This window comes from Staurois parvus, unplaced genomic scaffold, assembly GCF_062004578.1.
Source record: "Staurois parvus isolate SC_StPar_1 unplaced genomic scaffold, SC_StPar_1.0 ptg000276l, whole genome shotgun sequence".
In the NCBI taxonomy this organism is placed as follows: domain Eukaryota; kingdom Metazoa; phylum Chordata; class Amphibia; order Anura; family Ranidae; genus Staurois; species Staurois parvus.
In genome coordinates this window covers 2,526,783-2,553,219 of record NW_028318072.1, presented here as the reverse complement: position 1 = coordinate 2,553,219, position 26,437 = coordinate 2,526,783, and the positions used below count along the sequence as shown (strand labels likewise).

The following is a 26,437-nucleotide window of genomic DNA, read 5'->3' as shown; positions in this document are numbered from 1 at the left end:
TTACCTAGGATGCCTGTCAAGATGGCCATTTCCCTTGAGGATGGCCATTTCCCAGTGGAGATTTGCATGCCACCGCGGGATGTCAGGAGAATGCCGGACGGATGGCAAAAGTCCTTCCTAAGAAAAGCTGCTTTTCCTTTCTGTGGAGTTGGACACTTTTTTTGTCCGAAGCGCTGCTGGAGATTAGTATTTGTATCTTTTCCAGAGCATGCTGGTCAACTAAGCCAAGTCATCTGAGGCACACTGTACTTCTGCGACATAGTGATTGGCACACACATTTAGATTAAGGCATCAGGAGAGAGGACTTCAGGGACTGACACGTGAAGCAGAGAAAGGTAGCTGCCCTCGGTGATGGTTTTTATATTTCATTCTTGGCTGATGTTTGAAGCTGCCTGGAAGGAGTCCTGGCTTAAAGGAACAAGCAAGATATCCGACACCCCAGATGGGACTCGAACCCACAATCCCTGGCTTAGGAGGCCAGTGCCTTATCCATTAGGCCACTGGGGCTTGCCTCAAGACCCTGCCAAAGCTTCTTCTTTTCTCCTGTAGAGGTCATCCGTTCTTCTTCTTGCCAAGGTAAGGGTGGCAAGGTCTCTGTTTTGATTTTCCCTTGCAAACGTCCTACAGAATTCCAAGCAGATTGAGCTACGGAGTCAGAAGAATGGGTTTGCTCAAACTGAAAAGCAGTGTCGTAGCTCCCCACACCTCTTTTCAAGAAGTAGCACATTCTGGTTATCACTTTTGTTCCACAATTTAGAGCATGCGCTCAGTGTAAGTGAAAGACAGCTCATTCAAGCACCACTGGCGAAAACACCCTTCACTTTCTTTGACCGCTTACAGCCTTGCGGTAAAGTTCTCAGGCCGCAGGGTGTAACAGCTGATTAAATATTCCATTAAAAAAGGCAAAAAGGAAGGAAAAGCATGCTCCAGGTGAGGCTCGAACTCACAACCTCGGCATTGCTCAACAGATACTGCCATATAAGTACCGCGCGCTGACCGATTGCGCCACTGGAGCGCTGTCTTTAGCGGGCAGATTCCTCATCCATCTCGCCTCAGTTTATCGTAGGCCTCCAAGTAATCCTGCACCTAAACTCCTGCTCGCCTCAGAAAGAAGGGAATGGTCCTTCTTTCCTAGCAAGAAATGGTAGGTAAGAGGTACTGCTAGAAAAAACACTGCCAAAGTCACTTGACTGGAGCTCAAGGACAGCTTTTAAAGATAAAAGGGAGAGCTGTTTTGAGAAGAGGAAAAAATGAAATTGAAAATGCTATCGTGACGTGTCAGCCATGTATTCATGCACATTTGAAAAGTTACTGAAAGAGCCACTGTAAACCAAGAAGTGTCAGGTTATGCCAAGTCCCTCTAGAATGCAGCATGCCAAAGTCAGTTTGTGGGTAAACCCAGCTAAAGCGCAAGAGTTCTTTATAGATCTGAAAAGCCACTCTCCAGCGACTGGGTTGAGAATTTTGATGCTCTGTTTGGCAGAAAAGCTGGCGATCCACATGAGGTTCGATTTCTGCCCTCTTGCGGCAAGCAGACATCTGAACACGTTCCAGAGCAGCAACTATTTTTGTGAATCTCAGGAAACGCAACAACACCATGTCATTTGAGGCAAAGGAGGCACAGCGCTAAGGTGCGATTCTGACTGCTATTCATATAGCTTGATACATCAAGAAAACACTTCTGGGACTGACACAAAAAGGTCGGAAATGCCTTCCCGCTGTTTAAGCTTACCTAGGATGCCTGTCAAGATGGCCATTTCCCTTGAGGATGGCCTTTTCCCAGGGGAGATTTGCATGCCACCGCGGGATGTCAGGAGAATGCCGGACGGATGGCAAAAGTCCTTCCTAAGAAAAGCTGCTTTTCCTTTCTGTGGAGTTGGACACTTTTTTTGTCCGAAGCGCTGCTGAAGATTAGTATTTGTATCTTTTCCAGAGCATGCTGGTCAACTAAGCCAAGTCATCTGAGGCACACTGTACTTCAGCGAGATAGTGATTGGCACACACATTTGGATTAAGGCATCAGGAGAGAGGACTTCAGGGACTGACACGTGAAGCAGAGAAAGGTAGCTGCCCTCGGTGATGGTTTTTATATTTCATTCTTGGCTGATGTTTGAAGCTGCCTGGAAGGAGTCCTGGCTTAAAGGAACAAGCAAGATATCCGACACCCGATGGGATTCCAACCCACAATCCCTGGCTTAGGAGGCAAGTGCCTTATCCATTAGGCCACTGGGGCTTGCCTCAAGACCCTGCCAAAGCTTCTTCTTTTCTCCTGTAGAGGTCATCCGTTCTTCTTCTTGCCAAGGTAAGGGTGGCAAGGTCTCTGTTTTGATTTTCCCTTGCAAACGTCCTACAGAATTCCAAGCAGATTGAGCTACGGAGTCAGAAGAATGGGTTTGCTCAAACTGAAAAGCAGTGTCGTAGCTCCCCACACCTCTTTTCAAGAAGTAGCACATTCTGGTTATCACTTTTGTTCCACAATTTAGAGCATGCGCTCAGTGTAAGTGAAAGACAGCTCATTCAAGCACCACTGGCGAAAACACCCTTCACTTTCTTTGACCGCTTACAGCCTTGCGGTAAAGTTCTCAGGCCGCAGGGTGTAACAGCTGATTAAATATTCCATTAAAAAAGGCAAAAAGGAAGGAAAAGCATGCTCCAGGTGAGGCTCGAACTCACAACCTCGGCATTGCTCAACAGATACTGCCATATAAGTACCGCGCGCTGACCGATTGCGCCACTGGAGCGCTGTCTTTAGCGGGCAGATTCCTCATCCATCTCGCCTCAGTTTATCGTAGGCCTCCAAGTAATCCTGCACCTAAACTCCTGCTCGCCTCAGAAAGAAGGGAATGGTCCTTCTTTCCTAGCAAGAAATGGTAGGTAAGAGGTACTGCTAGAAAAAACACTGCCAAAGTCACTTGACTGGAGCTCAAGGACAGCTTTTAAAGATAAAAGGGAGAGCTGTTTTGAGAAGAGGAAAAAAAGAAATTGAAAATGCTATCGTGACGTGTCAGCCATGTATTCATGCACATTTGAAAAGTTACTGAAAGAGCCACTGTAAACCAAGAAGTGTCAGGTTATGCCAAGTCCCTCTAGAATGCAGCATGCCAAAGTCAGTTTGTGGGTAAACCCAGCTAAAGCGCAAGAGTTCTTTATAGATCTGAAAAGCCACTCTCCAGCGACTGGGTTGAGAATTTTGATGCTCTGTTTGGCAGAAAAGCTGGCGATCCACATGAGGTTCGATTTCTGCCCTCTTGCGGCAAGCAGACATCTGAACACGTTCCAGAGCAGCAACTATTTTTGTGAATCTCAGGAAACGCAACAACACCATGTCATTTGAGGCAAAGGAGGCACAGCGCTAAGGTGCGATTCTGACTGCTATTCATATAGCTTGATACATCAAGAAAACACTTCTGGGACTGACACAAAAAGGTCGGAAATGCCTTCCCGCTGTTTAAGCTTACCTAGGATGCCTGTCAAGATGGCCATTTCCCTTGAGGATGGCCATTTCCCAGGGGAGATTTGCATGCCACCGCGGGATGTCAGGAGAATGCCGGACGGATGGCAAAAGTCCTTCCTAAGAAAAGCTGCTTTTCCTTTCTGTGGAGTTGGACACTTTTTTTGTCCGAAGCGCTGCTGAAGATTAGTATTTGTATCTTTTCCAGAGCATGCTGGTCAACTAAGCCAAGTCATCTGAGGCACACTGTACTTCAGCGAGATAGTGATTGGCACACACATTTGGATTAAGGCATCAGGAGAGAGGACTTCAGGGACTGACACGTGAAGCAGAGAAAGGTAGCTGCCCTCGGTGATGGTTTTTATATTTCATTCTTGGCTGATGTTTGAAGCTGCCTGGAAGGAGTCCTGGCTTAAAGGAACAAGCAAGATATCCGACACCCCAGATGGGACTCGAACCCACAATCCCTGGCTTAGGAGGCCAGTGCCTTATCCATTAGGCCACTGGGGCTTGCCTCAAGACCCTGCCAAAGCTTCTTCTTTTCTCCTGTAGAGGTCATCCGTTCTTCTTCTTGCCAAGGTAAGGGTGGCAAGGTCTCTGTTTTGATTTTCCCTTGCAAACGTCCTACAGAATTCCAAGCAGATTGAGCTACGGAGTCAGAAGAATGGGTTTGCTCAAACTGAAAAGCAGTGTCGTAGCTCCCCACACCTCTTTTCAAGAAGTAGCACATTCTGGTTATCACTTTTGTTCCACAATTTAGAGCATGCGCTCAGTGTAAGTGAAAGACAGCTCATTCAAGCACCACTGGCGAAAACACCCTTCACTTTCTTTGACCGCTTACAGCCTTGCGGTAAAGTTCTCAGGCCGCAGGGTGTAACAGCTGATTAAATATTCCATTAAAAAAGGCAAAAAGGAAGGAAAAGCATGCTCCAGGTGAGGCTCGAACTCACAACCTCGGCATTGCTCAACAGATACTGCCATATAAGTACCGCGCGCTGACCGATTGCGCCACTGGAGCGCTGTCTTTAGCGGGCAGATTCCTCATCCATCTCGCCTCAGTTTATCGTAGGCCTCCAAGTAATCCTGCACCTAAACTCCTGCTCGCCTCAGAAAGAAGGGAATGGTCCTTCTTTCCTAGCAAGAAATGGTAGGTAAGAGGTACTGCTAGAAAAAACACTGCCAAAGTCACTTGACTGGAGCTCAAGGACAGCTTTTAAAGATAAAAGGGAGAGCTGTTTTGAGAAGAGGAAAAAATGAAATTGAAAATGCTATCGTGACGTGTCAGCCATGTATTCATGCACATTTGAAAAGTTACTGAAAGAGCCACTGTAAACCAAGAAGTGTCAGGTTATGCCAAGTCCCTCTAGAATGCAGCATGCCAAAGTCAGTTTGTGGGTAAACCCAGCTAAAGCGCAAGAGTTCTTTATAGATCTGAAAAGCCACTCTCCAGCGACTGGGTTGAGAATTTTGATGCTCTGTTTGGCAGAAAAGCTGGCGATCCACATGAGGTTCGATTTCTGCCCTCTTGCGGCAAGCAGACATCTGAACACGTTCCAGAGCAGCAACTATTTTTGTGAATCTCAGGAAACGCAACAACACCATGTCATTTGAGGCAAAGGAGGCACAGCGCTAAGGTGCGATTCTGACTGCTATTCATATAGCTTGATACATCAAGAAAACACTTCTGGGACTGACACAAAAAGGTCGGAAATGCCTTCCCGCTGTTTAAGCTTACCTAGGATGCCTGTCAAGATGGCCATTTCCCTTGAGGATGGCCATTTCCCAGGGGAGATTTGCATGCCACCGCGGGATGTCAGGAGAATGCCGGACGGATGGCAAAAGTCCTTCCTAAGAAAAGCTGCTTTTCCTTTCTGTGGAGTTGGACACTTTTTTTGTCCGAAGCGCTGCTGAAGATTAGTATTTGTATCTTTTCCAGAGCATGCTGGTCAACTAAGCCAAGTCATCTGAGGCACACTGTACTTCAGCGAGATAGTGATTGGCACACACATTTGGATTAAGGCATCAGGAGAGAGGACTTCAGGGACTGACACGTGAAGCAGAGAAAGGTAGCTGCCCTCGGTGATGGTTTTTATATTTCATTCTTGGCTGATGTTTGAAGCTGCCTGGAAGGAGTCCTGGCTTAAAGGAACAAGCAAGATATCCGACACCCCAGATGGGACTCGAACCCACAATCCCTGGCTTAGGAGGCCAGTGCCTTATCCATTAGGCCACTGGGGCTTGCCTCAAGACCCTGCAAAGCTTCTTCTTTTCTCCTGTAGAGGTCATCCGTTCTTCTTCTTGCCAAGGTAAGGGTGGCAAGGTCTCTGTTTTGATTTTCCCTTGCAAACGTCCTACAGAATTCCAAGCAGATTGAGCTACGGAGTCAGAAGAATGGGTTTGCTCAAACTGAAAAGCAGTGTCGTAGCTCCCCACACCTCTTTTCAAGAAGTAGCACATTCTGGTTATCACTTTTGTTCCACAATTTAGAGCATGCGCTCAGTGTAAGTGAAAGACAGCTCATTCAAGCACCACTGGCGAAAACACCCTTCACTTTCTTTGACCGCTTACAGCCTTGCGGTAAAGTTCTCAGGCCGCAGGGTGTAACAGCTGATTAAATATTCCATTAAAAAAGGCAAAAAGGAAGGAAAAGCATGCTCCAGGTGAGGCTCGAACTCACAACCTCGGCATTGCTCAACAGATACTGCCATATAAGTACCGCGCGCTGACCGATTGCGCCACTGGAGCGCTGTCTTTAGCGGGCAGATTCCTCATCCATCTCGCCTCAGTTTATCGTAGGCCTCCAAGTAATCCTGCACCTAAACTCCTGCTCGCCTCAGAAAGAAGGGAATGGTCCTTCTTTCCTAGCAAGAAATGGTAGGTAAGAGGTACTGCTAGAAAAAACACTGCCAAAGTCACTTGACTGGAGCTCAAGGACAGCTTTTAAAGATAAAAGGGAGAGCTGTTTTGAGAAGAGGAAAAAATGAAATTGAAAATGCTATCGTGACGTGTCAGCCATGTATTCATGCACATTTGAAAAGTTACTGAAAGAGCCACTGTAAACCAAGAAGTGTCAGGTTATGCCAAGTCCCTCTAGAATGCAGCATGCCAAAGTCAGTTTGTGGGTAAACCCAGCTAAAGCGCAAGAGTTCTTTATAGATCTGAAAAGCCACTCTCCAGCGACTGGGTTGAGAATTTTGATGCTCTGTTTGGCAGAAAAGCTGGCGATCCACATGAGGTTCGATTTCTGCCCTCTTGCGGCAAGCAGACATCTGAACACGTTCCAGAGCAGCAACTATTTTTGTGAATCTCAGGAAACGCAACAACACCATGTCATTTGAGGCAAAGGAGGCACAGCGCTAAGGTGCGATTCTGACTGCTATTCATATAGCTTGATACATCAAGAAAACACTTCTGGGACTGACACAAAAAGGTCGGAAATGCCTTCCCGCTGTTTAAGCTTACCTAGGATGCCTGTCAAGATGGCCATTTCCCTTGAGGATGGCCATTTCCCAGGGGAGATTTGCATGCCACCGCGGGATGTCAGGAGAATGCCGGACGGATGGCAAAAGTCCTTCCTAAGAAAAGCTGCTTTTCCTTTCTGTGGAGTTGGACACTTTTTTTGTCCGAAGCGCTGCTGAAGATTAGTATTTGTATCTTTTCCAGAGCATGCTGGTCAACTAAGCCAAGTCATCTGAGGCACACTGTACTTCAGCGAGATAGTGATTGGCACACACATTTGGATTAAGGCATCAGGAGAGAGGACTTCAGGGACTGACACGTGAAGCAGAGAAAGGTAGCTGCCCTCGGTGATGGTTTTTATATTTCATTCTTGGCTGATGTTTGAAGCTGCCTGGAAGGAGTCCTGGCTTAAAGGAACAAGCAAGATATCCGACACCCCAGATGGGACTCGAACCCACAATCCCTGGCTTAGGAGGCCAGTGCCTTATCCATTAGGCCACTGGGGCTTGCCTCAAGACCCTGCAAAGCTTCTTCTTTTCTCCTGTAGAGGTCATCCGTTCTTCTTCTTGCCAAGGTAAGGGTGGCAAGGTCTCTGTTTTGATTTTCCCTTGCAAACGTCCTACAGAATTCCAAGCAGATTGAGCTACGGAGTCAGAAGAATGGGTTTGCTCAAACTGAAAAGCAGTGTCGTAGCTCCCCACACCTCTTTTCAAGAAGTAGCACATTCTGGTTATCACTTTTGTTCCACAATTTAGAGCATGCGCTCAGTGTAAGTGAAAGACAGCTCATTCAAGCACCACTGGCGAAAACACCCTTCACTTTCTTTGACCGCTTACAGCCTTGCGGTAAAGTTCTCAGGCCGCAGGGTGTAACAGCTGATTAAATATTCCATTAAAAAAGGCAAAAAGGAAGGAAAAGCATGCTCCAGGTGAGGCTCGAACTCACAACCTCGGCATTGCTCAACAGATACTGCCATATAAGTACCGCGCGCTGACCGATTGCGCCACTGGAGCGCTGTCTTTAGCGGGCAGATTCCTCATCCATCTCGCCTCAGTTTATCGTAGGCCTCCAAGTAATCCTGCACCTAAACTCCTGCTCGCCTCAGAAAGAAGGGAATGGTCCTTCTTTCCTAGCAAGAAATGGTAGGTAAGAGGTACTGCTAGAAAAAACACTGCCAAAGTCACTTGACTGGAGCTCAAGGACAGCTTTTAAAGATAAAAGGGAGAGCTGTTTTGAGAAGAGGAAAAAATGAAATTGAAAATGCTATCGTGACGTGTCAGCCATGTATTCATGCACATTTGAAAAGTTACTGAAAGAGCCACTGTAAACCAAGAAGTGTCAGGTTATGCCAAGTCCCTCTAGAATGCAGCATGCCAAAGTCAGTTTGTGGGTAAACCCAGCTAAAGCGCAAGAGTTCTTTATAGATCTGAAAAGCCACTCTCCAGCGACTGGGTTGAGAATTTTGATGCTCTGTTTGGCAGAAAAGCTGGCGATCCACATGAGGTTCGATTTCTGCCCTCTTGCGGCAAGCAGACATCTGAACACGTTCCAGAGCAGCAACTATTTTTGTGAATCTCAGGAAACGCAACAACACCATGTCATTTGAGGCAAAGGAGGCACAGCGCTAAGGTGCGATTCTGACTGCTATTCATATAGCTTGATACATCAAGAAAACACTTCTGGGACTGACACAAAAAGGTCGGAAATGCCTTCCCGCTGTTTAAGCTTACCTAGGATGCCTGTCAAGATGGCCATTTCCCTTGAGGATGGCCATTTCCCAGGGGAGATTTGCATGCCACCGCGGGATGTCAGGAGAATGCCGGACGGATGGCAAAAGTCCTTCCTAAGAAAAGCTGCTTTTCCTTTCTGTGGAGTTGGACACTTTTTTTGTCCGAAGCGCTGCTGAAGATTAGTATTTGTATCTTTTCCAGAGCATGCTGGTCAACTAAGCCAAGTCATCTGAGGCACACTGTACTTCAGCGAGATAGTGATTGGCACACACATTTGGATTAAGGCATCAGGAGAGAGGACTTCAGGGACTGACACGTGAAGCAGAGAAAGGTAGCTGCCCTCGGTGATGGTTTTTATATTTCATTCTTGGCTGATGTTTGAAGCTGCCTGGAAGGAGTCCTGGCTTAAAGGAACAAGCAAGATATCCGACACCCGATGGGATTCCAACCCACAATCCCTGGCTTAGGAGGCCAGTGCCTTATCCATTAGGCCACTGGGGCTTGCCTCAAGACCCTGCCAAAGCTTCTTCTTTTCTCCTGTAGAGGTCATCCGTTCTTCTTCTTGCCAAGGTAAGGGTGGCAAGGTCTCTGTTTTGATTTTCCCTTGCAAACGTCCTACAGAATTCCAAGCAGATTGAGCTACGGAGTCAGAAGAATGGGTTTGCTCAAACTGAAAAGCAGTGTCGTAGCTCCCCACACCTCTTTTCAACAAGTAGCACATTCTGGTTATCACTTTTGTTCCACAATTTAGAGCATGCGCTCAGTGTAAGTGAAAGACAGCTCATTCAAGCACCACTGGCGAAAACACCCTTCACTTTCTTTGACCGCTTACAGCCTTGCGGTAAAGTTCTCAGGCCGCAGGGTGTAACAGCTGATTAAATATTCCATTAAAAAAGGCAAAAAGGAAGGAAAAGCATGCTCCAGGTGAGGCTCGAACTCACAACCTCGGCATTGCTCAACAGATACTGCCATATAAGTACCGCGCGCTGACCGATTGCGCCACTGGAGCGCTGTCTTTAGCGGGCAGATTCCTCATCCATCTCGCCTCAGTTTATCGTAGGCCTCCAAGTAATCCTGCACCTAAACTCCTGCTCGCCTCAGAAAGAAGGGAATGGTCCTTCTTTCCTAGCAAGAAATGGTAGGTAAGAGGTACTGCTAGAAAAAACACTGCCAAAGTCACTTGACTGGAGCTCAAGGACAGCTTTTAAAGATAAAAGGGAGAGCTGTTTTGAGAAGAGGAAAAAATGAAATTGAAAATGCTATCGTGACGTGTCAGCCATGTATTCATGCACATTTGAAAAGTTACTGAAAGAGCCACTGTAAACCAAGAAGTGTCAGGTTATGCCAAGTCCCTCTAGAATGCAGCATGCCAAAGTCAGTTTGTGGGTAAACCCAGCTAAAGCGCAAGAGTTCTTTATAGATCTGAAAAGCCACTCTCCAGCGACTGGGTTGAGAATTTTGATGCTCTGTTTGGCAGAAAAGCTGGCGATCCACATGAGGTTCGATTTCTGCCCTCTTGCGGCAAGCAGACATCTGAACACGTTCCAGAGCAGCAACTATTTTTGTGAATCTCAGGAAACGCAACAACACCATGTCATTTGAGGCAAAGGAGGCACAGCGCTAAGGTGCGATTCTGACTGCTATTCATATAGCTTGATACATCAAGAAAAACACTTCTGGGACTGACACAAAAAGGTCGGAAATGCCTTCCCGCTGTTTAAGCTTACCTAGGATGCCTGTCAAGATGGCCATTTCCCTTGAGGATGGCCATTTCCCAGTGGAGATTTGCATGCCACCGCGGGATGTCAGGAGAATGCCGGACGGATGGCAAAAGTCCTTCCTAAGAAAAGCTGCTTTTCCTTTCTGTGGAGTTGGACACTTTTTTTGTCCGAAGCGCTGCTGGAGATTAGTATTTGTATCTTTTCCAGAGCATGCTGGTCAACTAAGCCAAGTCATCTGAGGCACACTGTACTTCTGCGACATAGTGATTGGCACACACATTTAGATTAAGGCATCAGGAGAGAGGACTTCAGGGACTGACACGTGAAGCAGAGAAAGGTAGCTGCCCTCGGTGATGGTTTTTATATTTCATTCTTGGCTGATGTTTGAAGCTGCCTGGAAGGAGTCCTGGCTTAAAGGAACAAGCAAGATATCCGACACCCCAGATGGGACTTGAACCCACAATCCCTGGCTTAGGAGGCCAGTGCCTTATCCATTAGGCCACTGGGGCTTGCCTCAAGACCCTGCCAAAGCTTCTTCTTTTCTCCTGTAGAGGTCATCCGTTCTTCTTCTTGCCACGGTAAGGGTGGCAAGGTCTCTGTTTTGATTTTCCCTTGCAAACGTCCTACAGAATTCCAAGCAGATTGAGCTACGGAGTCAGAAGAATGGGTTTGCTCAAACTGAAAAGCAGTGTCGTAGCTCCCCACACCTCTTTTCAACAAGTAGCACATTCTGGTTATCACTTTTGTTCCACAATTTAGAGCATGCGCTCAGTGTAAGTGAAAGACAGCTCATTCAAGCACCACTGGCGAAAACACCCTTCACTTTCTTTGACCGCTTACAGCCTTGCGGTAAAGTTCTCAGGCCGCAGGGTGTAACAGCTGATTAAATATTCCATTAAAAAAGGCAAAAAGGAAGGAAAAGCATGCTCCAGGTGAGGCTCGAACTCACAACCTCGGCATTGCTCAACAGATACTGCCATATAAGTACCGCGCGCTGACCGATTGCGCCACTGGAGCTCTGTCTTTAGCGGGCAGATTCCTCATCCATCTCGCCTCAGTTTATCGTAGGCCTCCAAGTAATCCTGCACCTAAACTCCTGCTCGCCTCAGAAAGAAGGGAATGGTCCTTCTTTCCTAGCAAGAAATGGTAGGTAAGAGGTACTGCTAGAAAAAACACTGCCAAAGTCACTTGACTGGAGCTCAAGGACAGCTTTTAAAGATAAAAGGGAGAGCTGTTTTGAGAAGAGGAAAAAATGAAATTGAAAATGCTATCGTGACGTGTCAGCCATGTATTCATGCACATTTGAAAAGTTACTGAAAGAGCCACTGTAAACCAAGAAGTGTCAGGTTATGCCAAGTCCCTCTAGAATGCAGCATGCCAAAGTCAGTTTGTGGGTAAACCCAGCTAAAGCGCAAGAGTTCTTTATAGATCTGAAAAGCCACTCTCCAGCGACTGGGTTGAGAATTTTGATGCTCTGTTTGGCAGAAAAGCTGGCGATCCACATGAGGTTCGATTTCTGCCCTCTTGCGGCAAGCAGACATCTGAACACGTTCCAGAGCAGCAACTATTTTTGTGAATCTCAGGAAACGCAACAACACCATGTCATTTGAGGCAAAGGAGGCACAGCGCTAAGGTGCGATTCTGACTGCTATTCATATAGCTTGATACATCAAGAAAAACACTTCTGGGACTGACACAAAAAGGTCGGAAATGCCTTCCCGCTGTTTAAGCTTACCTAGGATGCCTGTCAAGATGGCCATTTCCCTTGAGGATGGCCATTTCCCAGTGGAGATTTGCATGCCACCGCGGGATGTCAGGAGAATGCCGGACGGATGGCAAAAGTCCTTCCTAAGAAAAGCTGCTTTTCCTTTCTGTGGAGTTGGACACTTTTTTTGTCCGAAGCGCTGCTGGAGATTAGTATTTGTATCTTTTCCAGAGCATGCTGGTCAACTAAGCCAAGTCATCTGAGGCACACTGTACTTCTGCGACATAGTGATTGGCACACACATTTAGATTAAGGCATCAGGAGAGAGGACTTCAGGGACTGACACGTGAAGCAGAGAAAGGTAGCTGCCCTCGGTGATGGTTTTTATATTTCATTCTTGGCTGATGTTTGAAGCTGCCTGGAAGGAGTCCTGGCTTAAAGGAACAAGCAAGATATCCGGACACCCCAGATGGGACTCGAACCCACAATCCCTTGCTTAGGAGGCCAGTGCCTTATCCATTAGGCCACTGGGGCTTGCCTCAAGACGCTGCCAAAGCTTCTTCTTTTCTCCTGTAGAGGTCATCCGTTCTTCTTCTTGCCAAGGTAAGGGTGGCAAGGTCTCTGTTTTGATTTTCCCTTGCAAACGTCCTACAGAATTCCAAGCAGATTGAGCTACGGAGTCAGAAGAATGGGTTTGCTCAAACTGAAAAGCAGTGTCGTAGCTCCCCACACCTCTTTTCAAGAAGTAGCACATTCTGGTTATCACTTTTGTTCCACAATTTAGAGCATGCGCTCAGTGTAAGTGAAAGACAGCTCATTCAAGCACCACTGGCGAAAACACCCTTCACTTTCTTTGACCGCTTACAGCCTTGCGGTAAAGTTCTCAGGCCGCAGGGTGTAACAGCTGATTAAATATTCCATTAAAAAAGGCAAAAAGGAAAGAAAAGCATGCTCCAGGTGAGGCTCGAACTCACAACCTCGGCATTGCTCAACAGATACTGCCATATAAGTACCGCGCGCTGACCGATTGCGCCACTGGAGCGCTGTCTTTAGCGGGCAGATTCCTCATCCATCTCGCCTCAGTTTATCGTAGGCCTCCAAGTAATCCTGCACCTAAACTCCTGCTCGCCTCAGAAAGAAGGGAATGGTCCTTCTTTCCTAGCAAGAAATGGTAGGTAAGAGGTACTGCTAGAAAAAACACTGCCAAAGTCACTTGACTGGAGCTCAAGGACAGCTTTTAAAGATAAAAGGGAGAGCTGTTTTGAGAAGAGGAAAAAATGAAATTGAAAATGCTATCGTGACGTGTCAGCCATGTATTCATGCACATTTGAAAAGTTACTGAAAGAGCCACTGTAAACCAAGAAGTGTCAGGTTATGCCAAGTCCCTCTAGAATGCAGCATGCCAAAGTCAGTTTGTGGGTAAACCCAGCTAAAGCGCAAGAGTTCTTTATAGATCTGAAAAGCCACTCTCCAGCGACTGGGTTGAGAATTTTGATGCTCTGTTTGGCAGAAAAGCTGGCGATCCACATGAGGTTCGATTTCTGCCCTCTTGCGGCAAGCAGACATCTGAACACGTTCCAGAGCAGCAACTATTTTTGTGAATCTCAGGAAACGCAACAACACCATGTCATTTGAGGCAAAGGAGGCACAGCGCTAAGGTGCGATTCTGACTGCTATTCATATAGCTTGATACATCAAGAAAAACACTTCTGGGACTGACACAAAAAGGTCGGAAATGCCTTCCCGCTGTTTAAGCTTACCTAGGATGCCTGTCAAGATGGCCATTTCCCTTGAGGATGGCCATTTCCCAGTGGAGATTTGCATGCCACCGCGGGATGTCAGGAGAATGCCGGACGGATGGCAAAAGTCCTTCCTAAGAAAAGCTGCTTTTCCTTTCTGTGGAGTTGGACACTTTTTTTGTCCGAAGCGCTGCTGGAGATTAGTATTTGTATCTTTTCCAGAGCATGCTGGTCAACTAAGCCAAGTCATCTGAGGCACACTGTACTTCTGCGACATAGTGATTGGCACACACATTTAGATTAAGGCATCAGGAGAGAGGACTTCAGGGACTGACACGTGAAGCAGAGAAAGGTAGCTGCCCTCGGTGATGGTTTTTATATTTCATTCTTGGCTGATGTTTGAAGCTGCCTGGAAGGAGTCCTGGCTTAAAGGAACAAGCAAGATATCCGGACACCCCAGATGGGACTCGAACCCACAATCCCTGGCTTAGGAGGCCAGTGCCTTATCCATTAGGCCACTGGGGCTTGCCTCAAGACCCTGTCAAAGCTTCTTCTTTTCTCCTGTAGAGGTCATCCGTTCTTCTTCTTGCCAAGGTAAGGGTGGCAAGGTCTCTGTTTTGATTTTCCCTTGCAAACGTCCTACAGAATTCCAAGCAGATTGAGCTACGGAGTCAGAAGAATGGGTTTGCTCAAACTAAAAAGCAGTGTCGTAGCTCCCCACACCTCTTTTCAACAAGTAGCACATTCTGGTTATCACTTTTGTTCCACAATTTAGAGAATGCGCTCAGTGTAAGTGAAAGACAGCTCATTCAAGCACCACTGGCGAAAACACCCTTCACTTTCTTTGACCGCTTACAGCCTTGCAGTAAAGTTCTCAGGCCGCAGGGTGTAACAGCTGATTAAATATTCCATTAAAAAAGGCAAAAAGGAAGGAAAAGCATGCTCCAGGTGAGGCTCGAACTCACAACCTCGGCATTGCTCAACAGATACTGCCATATAAGTACCGCGCGCTGACCGATTGCGCCACTGGAGCGCTGTCTCTAGTGGGCAGATTCCTCATCCATCTCGCCTCAGTTTATCGTAGGCCTCCAAGTAATCCTGCACCTAAACTCCTGCTCGCCTCAGAAAGAAGGGAATGGTCCTTCTTTCCTAGCAAGAAATGGTAGGTAAGAGGTACTGCTAGAAAAAACACTGCCAAAGTCACTTGACTGGAGCTCAAGGACAGCTTTTAAAGATAAAAGGGAGAGCTGTTTTGAGAAGAGGAAAAAATGAAATTGAAAATGCTATCGTGACGTGTCAGCCATGTATTCATGCACATTTGAAAAGTTACTGAAAGAGCCACTGTAAACCAAGAAGTGTCAGGTTATGCCAAGTCCCTCTAGAATGCAGCATGCCAAAGTCAGTTTGTGGGTAAACCCAGCTAAAGCGCAAGAGTTCTTTATAGATCTGAAAAGCCACTCTCCAGCGACTGGGTTGAGAATTTTGATGCTCTGTTTGGCAGAAAAGCTGGCGATCCACATGAGGTTCGATTTCTGCCCTCTTGCGGCAAGCAGACATCTGAACACGTTCCAGAGCAGCAACTATTTTTGTGAATCTCAGGAAACGCAACAACACCATGTCATTTGAGGCAAAGGAGGCACAGCGCTAAGGTGCGATTCTGACTGCTATTCATATAGCTTGATACATCAAGAAAAACACTTCTGGGACTGACACAAAAAGGTCGGAAATGCCTTCCCGCTGTTTAAGCTTACCTAGGATGCCTGTCAAGATGGCCATTTCCCTTGAGGATGGCCATTTCCCAGTGGAGATTTGCATGCCACCGCGGGATGTCAGGAGAATGCCGGACGGATGGCAAAAGTCCTTCCTAAGAAAAGCTGCTTTTCCTTTCTGTGGAGTTGGACACTTTTTTTGTCCGAAGCGCTGCTGGAGATTAGTATTTGTATCTTTTCCAGAGCATGCTGGTCAACTAAGCCAAGTCATCTGAGGCACACTGTACTTCTGCGACATAGTGATTGGCACACACATTTAGATTAAGGCATCAGGAGAGAGGACTTCAGGGACTGACACGTGAAGCAGAGAAAGGTAGCTGCCCTCGGTGATGGTTTTTATATTTCATTCTTGGCTGATGTTTGAAGCTGCCTGGAAGGAGTCCTGGCTTAAAGGAACAAGCAAGATATCCGGACACCCCAGATGGGACTCGAACCCACAATCCCTGGCTTAGGAGGCCAGTGCCTTATCCATTAGGCCACTGGGGCTTGCCTCAAGACCCTGCCAAAGCTTCTTCTTTTCTCCTGTAGAGGTCATCCGTTCTTCTTCTTGCCAAGGTAAGGGTGGCAAGGTCTCTGTTTTGATTTTCCCTTGCAAACGTCCTACAGAATTCCAAGCAGATTGAGCTACGGAGTCAGAAGAATGGGTTTGCTCAAACTGAAAAGCAGTGTCGTAGCTCCCCACACCTCTTTTCAACAAGTAGCACATTCTGGTTATCACTTTTGTTCCACAATTTAGAGAATGCGCTCAGTGTAAGTGAAAGACAGCTCATTCAAGCACCACTGGAGAAAACACCCTTCACTTTCTTTGACCGCTTACAGCCTTGCAGTAAAGTTCTCAGGCCGCAGGGTGTAACAGCTGATTAAATATTCCATTAAAAAAGGCAAAAAGGAAGGAAAAGCATGCTCCAGGTGAGGCTCGAACTCACAACCTCGGCATTGCTCAACAGATACTGCCATATAAGTACCGCGCGCTGACCGATTGCGCCACTGGAGCGCTGTCTCTAGCGGGCAGATTCCTCATCCATCTCGCCTCAGTTTATCGTAGGCCTCCAAGTAATCCTGCACCTAAACTCCTGCTCGCCTCAGAAAGAAGGGAATGGTCCTTCTTTCCTAGCAAGAAATGGTAGGTAAGAGGTACTGCTAGAAAAAACACTGCCAAAGTCACTTGACTGGAGCTCAAGGACAGCTTTTAAAGATAAAAGGGAGAGCTGTTTTGAGAAGAGGAAAAAATGAAATTGAAAATGCTATCGTGACGTGTCAGCCATGTATTCATGCACATTTGAAAAGTTACTGAAAGAGCCACTGTAAACCAAGAAGTGTCAGGTTATGCCAAGTCCCTCTAGAATGCAGCATGCCAAAGTCAGTTTGTGGGTAAACCCAGCTAAAGCGCAAGAGTTCTTTATAGATCTGAAAAGCCACTCTCCAGCGACTGGGTTGAGAATTTTGATGCTCTGTTTGGCAGAAAAGCTGGCGATCCACATGAGGTTCGATTTCTGCCCTCTTGCGGCAAGCAGACATCTGAACACGTTCCAGAGCAGCAACTATTTTTGTGAATCTCAGGAAACGCAACAACACCATGTCATTTGAGGCAAAGGAGGCACAGCGCTAAGGTGCGATTCTGACTGCTATTCATATAGCTTGATACATCAAGAAAAACACTTCTGGGACTGACACAAAAAGGTCGGAAATGCCTTCCCGCTGTTTAAGCTTACCTAGGATGCCTGTCAAGATGGCCATTTCCCTTGAGGATGGCCATTTCCCAGTGGAGATTTGCATGCCACCGCGGGATGTCAGGAGAATGCCGGACGGATGGCAAAAGTCCTTCCTAAGAAAAGCTGCTTTTCCTTTCTGTGGAGTTGGACACTTTTTTTGTCCGAAGCGCTGCTGGAGATTAGTATTTGTATCTTTTCCAGAGCATGCTGGTCAACTAAGCCAAGTCATCTGAGGCACACTGTACTTCTGCGACATAGTGATTGGCACACACATTTAGATTAAGGCATCAGGAGAGAGGACTTCAGGGACTGACACGTGAAGCAGAGAAAGGTAGCTGCCCTCGGTGATGGTTTTTATATTTCATTCTTGGCTGATGTTTGAAGCTGCCTGGAAGGAGTCCTGGCTTAAAGGAACAAGCAAGATATCCGACACCCCAGATGGGACTCGAACCCACAATCCCTGGCTTAGGAGGCCAGTGCCTTATCCATTAGGCCACTGGGGCTTGCCTCAAGACCCTGCCAAAGCTTCTTCTTTTCTCCTGTAGAGGTCATCCGTTCTTCTTCTTGCCAAGGTAAGGGTGGCAAGGTCTCTGTTTTGATTTTCCCTTGCAAACGTCCTACAGAATTCCAAGCAGATTGAGCTACGGAGTCAGAAGAATGGGTTTGCTCAAACTGAAAAGCAGTGTCGTAGCTCCCCACACCTCTTTTCAACAAGTAGCACATTCTGGTTATCACTTTTGTTCCACAATTTAGAGCATGCGCTCAGTGTAAGTGAAAGACAGCTCATTCAAGCACCACTGGCGAAAACACCCTTCACTTTCTTTGACCGCTTACAGCCTTGCGGTAAAGTTCTCAGGCCGCAGGGTGTAACAGCTGATTAAATATTCCATTAAAAAAGGCAAAAAGGAAGGAAAAGCATGCTCCAGGTGAGGCTCGAACTCACAACCTCGGCATTGCTCAACAGATACTGCCATATAAGTACCGCGCGCTGACCGATTGCGCCACTGGAGCGCTGTCTTTAGCGGGCAGATTCCTCATCCATCTCGCCTCAGTTTATCGTAGGCCTCCAAGTAATCCTGCACCTAAACTCCTGCTCGCCTCAGAAAGAAGGGAATGGTCCTTCTTTCCTAGCAAGAAATGGTAGGTAAGAGGTACTGCTAGAAAAAACACTGCCAAAGTCACTTGACTGGAGCTCAAGGACAGCTTTTAAAGATAAAAGGGAGAGCTGTTTTGAGAAGAGGAAAAAATGAAATTGAAAATGCTATCGTGACGTGTCAGCCATGTATTCATGCACATTTGAAAAGTTACTGAAAGAGCCACTGTAAACCAAGAAGTGTCAGGTTATGCCAAGTCCCTCTAGAATGCAGCATGCCAAAGTCAGTTTGTGGGTAAACCCAGCTAAAGCGCAAGAGTTCTTTATAGATCTGAAAAGCCACTCTCCAGCGACTGGGTTGAGAATTTTGATGCTCTGTTTGGCAGAAAAGCTGGCGATCCACATGAGGTTCGATTTCTGCCCTCTTGCGGCAAGCAGACATCTGAACACGTTCCAGAGCAGCAACTATTTTTGTGAATCTCAGGAAACGCAACAACACCATGTCATTTGAGGCAAAGGAGGCACAGCGCTAAGGTGCGATTCTGACTGCTATTCATATAGCTTGATACATCAAGAAAAACACTTCTGGGACTGACACAAAAAGGTCGGAAATGCCTTCCCGCTGTTTAAGCTTACCTAGGATGCCTGTCAAGATGGCCATTTCCCTTGAGGATGGCCATTTCCCAGTGGAGATTTGCATGCCACCGCGGGATGTCAGGAGAATGCCGGACGGATGGCAAAAGTCCTTCCTAAGAAAAGCTGCTTTTCCTTTCTGTGGAGTTGGACACTTTTTTTGTCCGAAGCGCTGCTGGAGATTAGTATTTGTATCTTTTCCAGAGCATGCTGGTCAACTAAGCCAAGTCATCTGAGGCACACTGTACTTCTGCGACATAGTGATTGGCACACACATTTAGATTAAGGCATCAGGAGAGAGGACTTCAGGGACTGACACGTGAAGCAGAGAAAGGTAGCTGCCCTCGGTGATGGTTTTTATATTTCATTCTTGGCTGATGTTTGAAGCTGCCTGGAAGGAGTCCTGGCTTAAAGGAACAAGCAAGATATCCGGACACCCCAGATGGGACTCGAACCCACAATCCCTGGCTTAGGAGGCCAGTGCCTTATCCATTAGGCCACTGGGGCTTGCCTCAAGACCCTGCCAAAGCTTCTTCTTTTCTCCTGTAGAGGTCATCCGTTCTTCTTCTTGCCAAGGTAAGGGTGGCAAGGTCTCTGTTTTGATTTTCCCTTGCAAACGTCCTACAGAATTCCAAGCAGATTGAGCTACGGAGTCAGAAGAATGGGTTTGCTCAAACTGAAAAGCAGTGTCGTAGCTCCCCACACCTCTTTTCAACAAGTAGCACATTCTGGTTATCACTTTTGTTCCACAATTTAGAGAATGCGCTCAGTGTAAGTGAAAGACAGCTCATTCAAGCACCACTGGAGAAAACACCCTTCACTTTCTTTGACCGCTTACAGCCTTGCGGTAAAGTTCTCAGGCCGCAGGGTGTAACAGCTGATTAAATATTCCATTAAAAAAGGCAAAAAGGAAGGAAAAGCATGCTCCAGGTGAGGCTCGAACTCACAACCTCGGCATTGCTCAACAGATATTGCCATATAAGTACCGCGCGCTGACCGATTGCGCCACTGGAGCGCTGTCTCTAGCGGGCAGATTCCTCATCCATCTCGCCTCAGTTTATCGTAGGCCTCCAAGTAATCCTGCACCTAAACTCCTGCTCGCCTCAGAAAGAAGGGAATGGTCCTTCTTTCCTAGCAAGAAATGGTAGGTAAGAGGTACTGCTAGAAAAAACACTGCCAAAGTCACTTGACTGGAGCTCAAGGACAGCTTTTAAAGATAAAAGGGAGAGCTGTTTTGAGAAGAGGAAAAAATGAAATTGAAAATGCTATCGTGACGTGTCAGCCATGTATTCATGCACATTTGAAAAGTTACTGAAAGAGCCACTGTAAACCAAGAAGTGTCAGGTTATGCCAAGTCCCTCTAGAATGCAGCATGCCAAAGTCAGTTTGTGGGTAAACCCAGCTAAAGCGCAAGAGTTCTTTATAGATCTGAAAAGCCACTCTCCAGCGACTGGGTTGAGAATTTTGATGCTCTGTTTGGCAGAAAAGCTGGCGATCCACATGAGGTTCGATTTCTGCCCTCTTGCGGCAAGCAGACATCTGAACACGTTCCAGAGCAGCAACTATTTTTGTGAATCTCAGGAAACGCAACAACACCATGTCATTTGAGGCAAAGGAGGCACAGCGCTAAGGTGCGATTCTGACTGCTATTCATATAGCTTGATACATCAAGAAAAACACTTCTGGGACTGACACAAAAAGGTCGGAAATGCCTTCCCGCTGTTTAAGCTTACCTAGGATGCCTGTCAAGATGGCCATTTCCCTTGAGGATGGCCATTTCCCAGTGGAGATTTGCATGCCACCGCGGGATGTCAGGAGAATGCCGGACGGATGGCAAAAGTCCTTCCTAAGAAAAGCTGCTTTTCCTTTCTGTGGAGTTGGACACTTTTTTTGTCCGAAGCGCTGCTGGAGATTAGTATTTGTATCTTTTCCAGAGCATGCTGGTCAACTAAGCCAAGTCATCTGAGGCACACTGTACTTCTGCGACATAGTGATTGGCACACACATTTAGATTAAGGCATCAGGAGAGAGGACTTCAGGGACTGACACGTGAAGCAGAGAAAGGTAGCTGCCCTCGGTGATGGTTTTTATATTTCATTCTTGGCTGATGTTTGAAGCTGCCTGGAAGGAGTCCTGGCTTAAAGGAACAAGCAAGATATCCGGACACCCCAGATGGGACTCGAACCCACAATCCCTGGCTTAGGAGGCCAGTGCCTTATCCATTAGGCCACTGGGGCTTGCCTCAAGACCCTGTCAAAGCTTCTTCTTTTCTCCTGTAGAGGTCATCCGTTCTTCTTCTTGCCAAGGTAAGGGTGGCAAGGTCTCTGTTTTGATTTTCCCTTGCAAACGTCCTACAGAATTCCAAGCAGATTGAGCTACGGAGTCAGAAGAATGGGTTTGCTCAAACTGAAAAGCAGTGTCGTAGCTCCCCACACCTCTTTTCAACAAGTAGCACATTCTGGTTATCACTTTTGTTCCACAATTTAGAGAATGCGCTCAGTGTAAGTGAAAGACAGCTCATTCAAGCACCACTGGCGAAAACACCCTTCACTTTCTTTGACCGCTTACAGCCTTGCGGTAAAGTTCTCAGGCCGCAGGGTGTAACAGCTGATTAAATATTCCATTAAAAAAGGCAAAAAGGAAGGAAAAGCATGCTCCAGGTGAGGCTCGAACTCACAACCTCGGCATTGCTCAACAGATACTGCCATATAAGTACCGCGCGCTGACCGATTGCGCCACTGGAGCGCTGTCTCTAGTGGGCAGATTCCTCATCCATCTCGCCTCAGTTTATCGTAGGCCTCCAAGTAATCCTGCACCTAAACTCCTGCTCGCCTCAGAAAGAAGGGAATGGTCCTTCTTTCCTAGCAAGAAATGGTAGGTAAGAGGTACTGCTAGAAAAAACACTGCCAAAGTCACTTGACTGGAGCTCAAGGACAGCTTTTAAAGATAAAAGGGAGAGCTGTTTTGAGAAGAGGAAAAAATGAAATTGAAAATGCTATCGTGACGTGTCAGCCATGTATTCATGCACATTTGAAAAGTTACTGAAAGAGCCACTGTAAACCAAGAAGTGTCAGGTTATGCCAAGTCCCTCTAGAATGCAGCATGCCAAAGTCAGTTTGTGGGTAAACCCAGCTAAAGCGCAAGAGTTCTTTATAGATCTGAAAAGCCACTCTCCAGCGACTGGGTTGAGAATTTTGATGCTCTGTTTGGCAGAAAAGCTGGCGATCCACATGAGGTTCGATTTCTGCCCTCTTGCGGCAAGCAGACATCTGAACACGTTCCAGAGCAGCAACTATTTTTGTGAATCTCAGGAAACGCAACAACACCATGTCATTTGAGGCAAAGGAGGCACAGCGCTAAGGTGCGATTCTGACTGCTATTCATATAGCTTGATACATCAAGAAAAACACTTCTGGGACTGACACAAAAAGGTCGGAAATGCCTTCCCGCTGTTTAAGCTTACCTAGGATGCCTGTCAAGATGGCCATTTCCCTTGAGGATGGCCATTTCCCAGTGGAGATTTGCATGCCACCGCGGGATGTCAGGAGAATGCCGGACGGATGGCAAAAGTCCTTCCTAAGAAAAGCTGCTTTTCCTTTCTGTGGAGTTGGACACTTTTTTTGTCCGAAGCGCTGCTGGAGATTAGTATTTGTATCTTTTCCAGAGCATGCTGGTCAACTAAGCCAAGTCATCTGAGGCACACTGTACTTCTGCGACATAGTGATTGGCACACACATTTAGATTAAGGCATCAGGAGAGAGGACTTCAGGGACTGACACGTGAAGCAGAGAAAGGTAGCTGCCCTCGGTGATGGTTTTTATATTTCATTCTTGGCTGATGTTTGAAGCTGCCTGGAAGGAGTCCTGGCTTAAAGGAACAAGCAAGATATCCGGACACCCCAGATGGGACTCGAACCCACAATCCCTGGCTTAGGAGGCCAGTGCCTTATCCATTAGGCCACTGGGGCTTGCCTCAAGACCCTGTCAAAGCTTCTTCTTTTCTCCTGTAGAGGTCATCCGTTCTTCTTCTTGCCAAGGTAAGGGTGGCAAGGTCTCTGTTTTGATTTTCCCTTGCAAACGTCCTACAGAATTCCAAGCAGATTGAGCTACGGAGTCAGAAGAATGGGTTTGCTCAAACTGAAAAGCAGTGTCGTAGCTCCCCACACCTCTTTTCAACAAGTAGCACATTCTGGTTATCACTTTTGTTCCACAATTTAGAGAATGCGCTCAGTGTAAGTGAAAGACAGCTCATTCAAGCACCACTGGCGAAAACACCCTTCACTTTCTTTGACCGCTTACAGCCTTGCAGTAAAGTTCTCAGGCCGCAGGGTGTAACAGCTGATTAAATATTCCATTAAAAAAGGCAAAAAGGAAGGAAAAGCATGCTCCAGGTGAGGCTCGAACTCACAACCTCGGCATTGCTCAACAGATACTGCCATATAAGTACCGCGCGCTGACCGATTGCGCCACTGGAGCGCTGTCTCTAGCGGGCAGATTCCTCATCCATCTCGCCTCAGTTTATCGTAGGCCTCCAAGTAATCCTGCACCTAAACTCCTGCTCGCCTCAGAAAGATGGGAATGGTCCTTCTTTCCTAGCAAGAAATGGTAGGTAAGAGGTACTGCTAGAAAAAACACTGCCAAAGTCACTTGACTGGAGCTCAAGGACAGCTTTTAAAGATAAAAGGGAGAGCTGTTTTGAGAAGAGGAAAAAATGAAATTGAAAATGCTATCGTGACGTGTCAGCCATGTATTCATGCACATTTGAAAAGTTACTGAAAGAGCCACTGTAAACCAAGAAGTGTCAGGTTATGCCAAGTCCCTCTAGAATGCAGCATGCCAAAGTCAGTTTGTGGGTAAACCCAGCTAAAGCGCAAGAGTTCTTTATAGATCTGAAAAGCCACTCTCCAGCGACTGGGTTGAGAATTTTGATGCTCTGTTTGGCAGAAAAGCTGGCGATCCACATGAGGTTCGATTTCTGCCCTCTTGCGGCAAGCAGACATCTGAACACGTTCCAGAGCAGCAACTATTTTTGTGAATCTCAGGAAACGCAACAACACCATGTCATTTGAGGCAAAGGAGGCACAGCGCTAAGGTGCGATTCTGACTGCTATTCATATAGCTTGATACATCAAGAAAAACACTTCTGGGACTGACACAAAAAGGTCGGAAATGCCTTTCCGCTGTTTAAGCTTACCTAGGATGCCTGTCAAGATGGCCATTTCCCTTGAGGATGGCCATTTCCCAGTAGAGATTTGCATGCCACCGCGGGATGTCAGGAGAATGCCGGACGGATGGCAAAAGTCCTTCCTAAGAAAAGCTGCTTTTCCTTTCTGTGGAGTTGGACACTTTTTTTGTCCGAAGCGCTGCTGGAGATTAGTATTTGTATCTTTTCCAGAGCATGCTGGTCAACTAAGCCAAGTCATCTGAGGCACACTGTACTTCTGCGACATAGTGATTGGCACACACATTTAGATTAAGGCATCAGGAGAGAGGACTTCAGGGACTGACACGTGAAGCAGAGAAAGGTAGCTGCCCTCGGTGATGGTTTTTATATTTCATTCTTGGCTGATGTTTGAAGCTGCCTGGAAGGAGTCCTGGCTTAAAGGAACAAGCAAGATATCCGACACCCCAGATGGGACTCGAACCCACAATCCCTGGCTTAGGAGGCCAGTGCCTTATCCATTAGGCCACTGGGGCTTGCCTCAAGACCCTGCCAAAGCTTCTTCTTTTCTCCTGTAGAGGTCATCCGTTCTTCTTCTTGCCAAGGTAAGGGTGGCAAGGTCTCTGTTTTGATTTTCCCTTGCAAACGTCCTACAGAATTCCAAGCAGATTGAGCTACGGAGTCAGAAGAATGGGTTTGCTCAAACTGAAAAGCAGTGTCGTAGCTCCCCACACCTCTTTTCAAGAAGTAGCACATTCTGGTTATCACTTTTGTTCCACAATTTAGAGCATGCGCTCAGTGTAAGTGAAAGACAGCTCATTCAAGCACCACTGGCGAAAACACCCTTCACTTTCTTTGACCGCTTACAGCCTTGCGGTAAAGTTCTCAGGCCGCAGGGTGTAACAGCTGATTAAATATTCCATTAAAAAAGGCAAAAAGGAAGGAAAAGCATGCTCCAGGTGAGGCTCGAACTCACAACCTCGGCATTGCTCAACAGATACTGCCATATAAGTACCGCGCGCTGACCGATTGCGCCACTGGAGCGCTGTCTTTAGCGGGCAGATTCCTCATCCATCTCGCCTCAGTTTATCGTAGGCCTCCAAGTAATCCTGCACCTAAACTCCTGCTCGCCTCAGAAAGAAGGGAATGGTCCTTCTTTCCTAGCAAGAAATGGTAGGTAAGAGGTACTGCTAGAAAAAACACTGCCAAAGTCACTTGACTGGAGCTCAAGGACAGCTTTTAAAGATAAAAGGGAGAGCTGTTTGGAGAAGAGGAAAAAATGAAATTGAAAATGCTATCGTGACGTGTCAGCCATGTATTCATGCACATTTGAAAAGTTACTGAAAGAGCCACTGTAAACCAAGAAGTGTCAGGTTATGCCAAGTCCCTCTAGAATGCAGCATGCCAAAGTCAGTTTGTGGGTAAACCCAGCTAAAGCGCAAGAGTTCTTTATAGATCTGAAAAGCCACTCTCCAGCGACTGGGTTGAGAATTTTGATGCTCTGTTTGGCAGAAAAGCTGGCGATCCACATGAGGTTCGATTTCTGCCCTCTTGCGGCAAGCAGACATCTGAACACGTTCCAGAGCAGCAACTATTTTTGTGAATCTCAGGAAACGCAACAACACCATGTCATTTGAGGCAAAGGAGGCACAGCGCTAAGGTGCGATTCTGACTGCTATTCATATAGCTTGATACATCAAGAAAAACACTTCTGGGACTGACACAAAAAGGTCGGAAATGCCTTTCCGCTGTTTAAGCTTACCTAGGATGCCTGTCAAGATGGCCATTTCCCTTGAGGATGGCCATTTCCCAGTAGAGATTTGCATGCCACCGCGGGATGTCAGGAGAATGCCGGACGGATGGCAAAAGTCCTTCCTAAGAAAAGCTGCTTTTCCTTTCTGTGGAGTTGGACACTTTTTTTGTCCGAAGCGCTGCTGGAGATTAGTATTTGTATCTTTTCCAGAGCATGCTGGTCAACTAAGCCAAGTCATCTGAGGCACACTGTACTTCTGCGACATAGTGATTGGCACACACATTTAGATTAAGGCATCAGGAGAGAGGACTTCAGGGACTGACACGTGAAGCAGAGAAAGGTAGCTGCCCTCGGTGATGGTTTTTATATTTCATTCTTGGCTGATGTTTGAAGCTGCCTGGAAGGAGTCCTGGCTTAAAGGAACAAGCAAGATATCCGACACCCCAGATGGGACTCGAACCCACAATCCCTGGCTTAGGAGGCCAGTGCCTTATCCATTAGGCCACTGGGGC

General features: G+C 46.9%; 29 non-coding genes across 29 annotated transcripts; all 29 read right to left on the bottom strand.

Annotated features, from left to right (window-relative positions):
- Positions 1-434: 434 nt before the first annotated feature.
- TRNAR-CCU (transfer RNA arginine (anticodon CCU)) lies at positions 435-507 on the bottom strand. Its single transcript has one exon. It is a non-coding gene; the product is annotated as a tRNA-Arg (tRNA).
- A 415-nt stretch (positions 508-922) lies between these two features.
- TRNAI-UAU (transfer RNA isoleucine (anticodon UAU)) lies at positions 923-1,015 on the bottom strand. The gene is given in 2 exon segments: positions 923-958; positions 978-1,015. It is a non-coding gene; the product is annotated as a tRNA-Ile (tRNA).
- Positions 1,016-2,648: 1,633 nt separating this feature from the next.
- TRNAI-UAU (transfer RNA isoleucine (anticodon UAU)) lies at positions 2,649-2,741 on the bottom strand. The gene is given in 2 exon segments: positions 2,649-2,684; positions 2,704-2,741. It is a non-coding gene; the product is annotated as a tRNA-Ile (tRNA).
- Positions 2,742-3,888: 1,147 nt separating this feature from the next.
- TRNAR-CCU (transfer RNA arginine (anticodon CCU)) lies at positions 3,889-3,961 on the bottom strand. The gene has a single exon. It is a non-coding gene; the product is annotated as a tRNA-Arg (tRNA).
- A 415-nt stretch (positions 3,962-4,376) lies between these two features.
- TRNAI-UAU (transfer RNA isoleucine (anticodon UAU)) lies at positions 4,377-4,469 on the bottom strand. The gene is given in 2 exon segments: positions 4,377-4,412; positions 4,432-4,469. It is a non-coding gene; the product is annotated as a tRNA-Ile (tRNA).
- Positions 4,470-5,616: 1,147 nt separating this feature from the next.
- Positions 5,617-5,689, bottom strand: TRNAR-CCU (transfer RNA arginine (anticodon CCU)). The gene has a single exon. It is a non-coding gene; the product is annotated as a tRNA-Arg (tRNA).
- A 414-nt stretch (positions 5,690-6,103) lies between these two features.
- TRNAI-UAU (transfer RNA isoleucine (anticodon UAU)) lies at positions 6,104-6,196 on the bottom strand. Its single transcript is given in 2 exon segments — positions 6,104-6,139; positions 6,159-6,196. It is a non-coding gene; the product is annotated as a tRNA-Ile (tRNA).
- Positions 6,197-7,343: 1,147 nt separating this feature from the next.
- On the bottom strand, positions 7,344-7,416 carry TRNAR-CCU (transfer RNA arginine (anticodon CCU)). Its single transcript has one exon. It is a non-coding gene; the product is annotated as a tRNA-Arg (tRNA).
- A 414-nt stretch (positions 7,417-7,830) lies between these two features.
- TRNAI-UAU (transfer RNA isoleucine (anticodon UAU)) lies at positions 7,831-7,923 on the bottom strand. Its single transcript is given in 2 exon segments — positions 7,831-7,866; positions 7,886-7,923. It is a non-coding gene; the product is annotated as a tRNA-Ile (tRNA).
- A 1,633-nt stretch (positions 7,924-9,556) lies between these two features.
- On the bottom strand, positions 9,557-9,649 carry TRNAI-UAU (transfer RNA isoleucine (anticodon UAU)). Its single transcript is given in 2 exon segments — positions 9,557-9,592; positions 9,612-9,649. It is a non-coding gene; the product is annotated as a tRNA-Ile (tRNA).
- A 1,148-nt stretch (positions 9,650-10,797) lies between these two features.
- On the bottom strand, positions 10,798-10,870 carry TRNAR-CCU (transfer RNA arginine (anticodon CCU)). Its single transcript has one exon. It is a non-coding gene; the product is annotated as a tRNA-Arg (tRNA).
- A 415-nt stretch (positions 10,871-11,285) lies between these two features.
- TRNAI-UAU (transfer RNA isoleucine (anticodon UAU)) lies at positions 11,286-11,378 on the bottom strand. Its single transcript is given in 2 exon segments — positions 11,286-11,321; positions 11,341-11,378. It is a non-coding gene; the product is annotated as a tRNA-Ile (tRNA).
- Positions 11,379-12,527: 1,149 nt separating this feature from the next.
- Positions 12,528-12,600, bottom strand: TRNAR-CCU (transfer RNA arginine (anticodon CCU)). Its single transcript has one exon. It is a non-coding gene; the product is annotated as a tRNA-Arg (tRNA).
- A 415-nt stretch (positions 12,601-13,015) lies between these two features.
- Positions 13,016-13,108, bottom strand: TRNAI-UAU (transfer RNA isoleucine (anticodon UAU)). Its single transcript is given in 2 exon segments — positions 13,016-13,051; positions 13,071-13,108. It is a non-coding gene; the product is annotated as a tRNA-Ile (tRNA).
- A 1,149-nt stretch (positions 13,109-14,257) lies between these two features.
- Positions 14,258-14,330, bottom strand: TRNAR-CCU (transfer RNA arginine (anticodon CCU)). Its single transcript has one exon. It is a non-coding gene; the product is annotated as a tRNA-Arg (tRNA).
- Positions 14,331-14,745: 415 nt separating this feature from the next.
- On the bottom strand, positions 14,746-14,838 carry TRNAI-UAU (transfer RNA isoleucine (anticodon UAU)). Its single transcript is given in 2 exon segments — positions 14,746-14,781; positions 14,801-14,838. It is a non-coding gene; the product is annotated as a tRNA-Ile (tRNA).
- Positions 14,839-15,987: 1,149 nt separating this feature from the next.
- TRNAR-CCU (transfer RNA arginine (anticodon CCU)) lies at positions 15,988-16,060 on the bottom strand. The gene has a single exon. It is a non-coding gene; the product is annotated as a tRNA-Arg (tRNA).
- A 415-nt stretch (positions 16,061-16,475) lies between these two features.
- TRNAI-UAU (transfer RNA isoleucine (anticodon UAU)) lies at positions 16,476-16,568 on the bottom strand. The gene is given in 2 exon segments: positions 16,476-16,511; positions 16,531-16,568. It is a non-coding gene; the product is annotated as a tRNA-Ile (tRNA).
- A 1,148-nt stretch (positions 16,569-17,716) lies between these two features.
- On the bottom strand, positions 17,717-17,789 carry TRNAR-CCU (transfer RNA arginine (anticodon CCU)). Its single transcript has one exon. It is a non-coding gene; the product is annotated as a tRNA-Arg (tRNA).
- Positions 17,790-18,204: 415 nt separating this feature from the next.
- On the bottom strand, positions 18,205-18,297 carry TRNAI-UAU (transfer RNA isoleucine (anticodon UAU)). Its single transcript is given in 2 exon segments — positions 18,205-18,240; positions 18,260-18,297. It is a non-coding gene; the product is annotated as a tRNA-Ile (tRNA).
- A 1,149-nt stretch (positions 18,298-19,446) lies between these two features.
- TRNAR-CCU (transfer RNA arginine (anticodon CCU)) lies at positions 19,447-19,519 on the bottom strand. The gene has a single exon. It is a non-coding gene; the product is annotated as a tRNA-Arg (tRNA).
- Positions 19,520-19,934: 415 nt separating this feature from the next.
- Positions 19,935-20,027, bottom strand: TRNAI-UAU (transfer RNA isoleucine (anticodon UAU)). The gene is given in 2 exon segments: positions 19,935-19,970; positions 19,990-20,027. It is a non-coding gene; the product is annotated as a tRNA-Ile (tRNA).
- Positions 20,028-21,176: 1,149 nt separating this feature from the next.
- Positions 21,177-21,249, bottom strand: TRNAR-CCU (transfer RNA arginine (anticodon CCU)). Its single transcript has one exon. It is a non-coding gene; the product is annotated as a tRNA-Arg (tRNA).
- Positions 21,250-21,664: 415 nt separating this feature from the next.
- TRNAI-UAU (transfer RNA isoleucine (anticodon UAU)) lies at positions 21,665-21,757 on the bottom strand. The gene is given in 2 exon segments: positions 21,665-21,700; positions 21,720-21,757. It is a non-coding gene; the product is annotated as a tRNA-Ile (tRNA).
- A 1,149-nt stretch (positions 21,758-22,906) lies between these two features.
- Positions 22,907-22,979, bottom strand: TRNAR-CCU (transfer RNA arginine (anticodon CCU)). The gene has a single exon. It is a non-coding gene; the product is annotated as a tRNA-Arg (tRNA).
- Positions 22,980-23,394: 415 nt separating this feature from the next.
- TRNAI-UAU (transfer RNA isoleucine (anticodon UAU)) lies at positions 23,395-23,487 on the bottom strand. Its single transcript is given in 2 exon segments — positions 23,395-23,430; positions 23,450-23,487. It is a non-coding gene; the product is annotated as a tRNA-Ile (tRNA).
- Positions 23,488-24,635: 1,148 nt separating this feature from the next.
- TRNAR-CCU (transfer RNA arginine (anticodon CCU)) lies at positions 24,636-24,708 on the bottom strand. Its single transcript has one exon. It is a non-coding gene; the product is annotated as a tRNA-Arg (tRNA).
- A 415-nt stretch (positions 24,709-25,123) lies between these two features.
- Positions 25,124-25,216, bottom strand: TRNAI-UAU (transfer RNA isoleucine (anticodon UAU)). Its single transcript is given in 2 exon segments — positions 25,124-25,159; positions 25,179-25,216. It is a non-coding gene; the product is annotated as a tRNA-Ile (tRNA).
- Positions 25,217-26,364: 1,148 nt separating this feature from the next.
- TRNAR-CCU (transfer RNA arginine (anticodon CCU)) lies at positions 26,365-26,437 on the bottom strand. Its single transcript has one exon. It is a non-coding gene; the product is annotated as a tRNA-Arg (tRNA).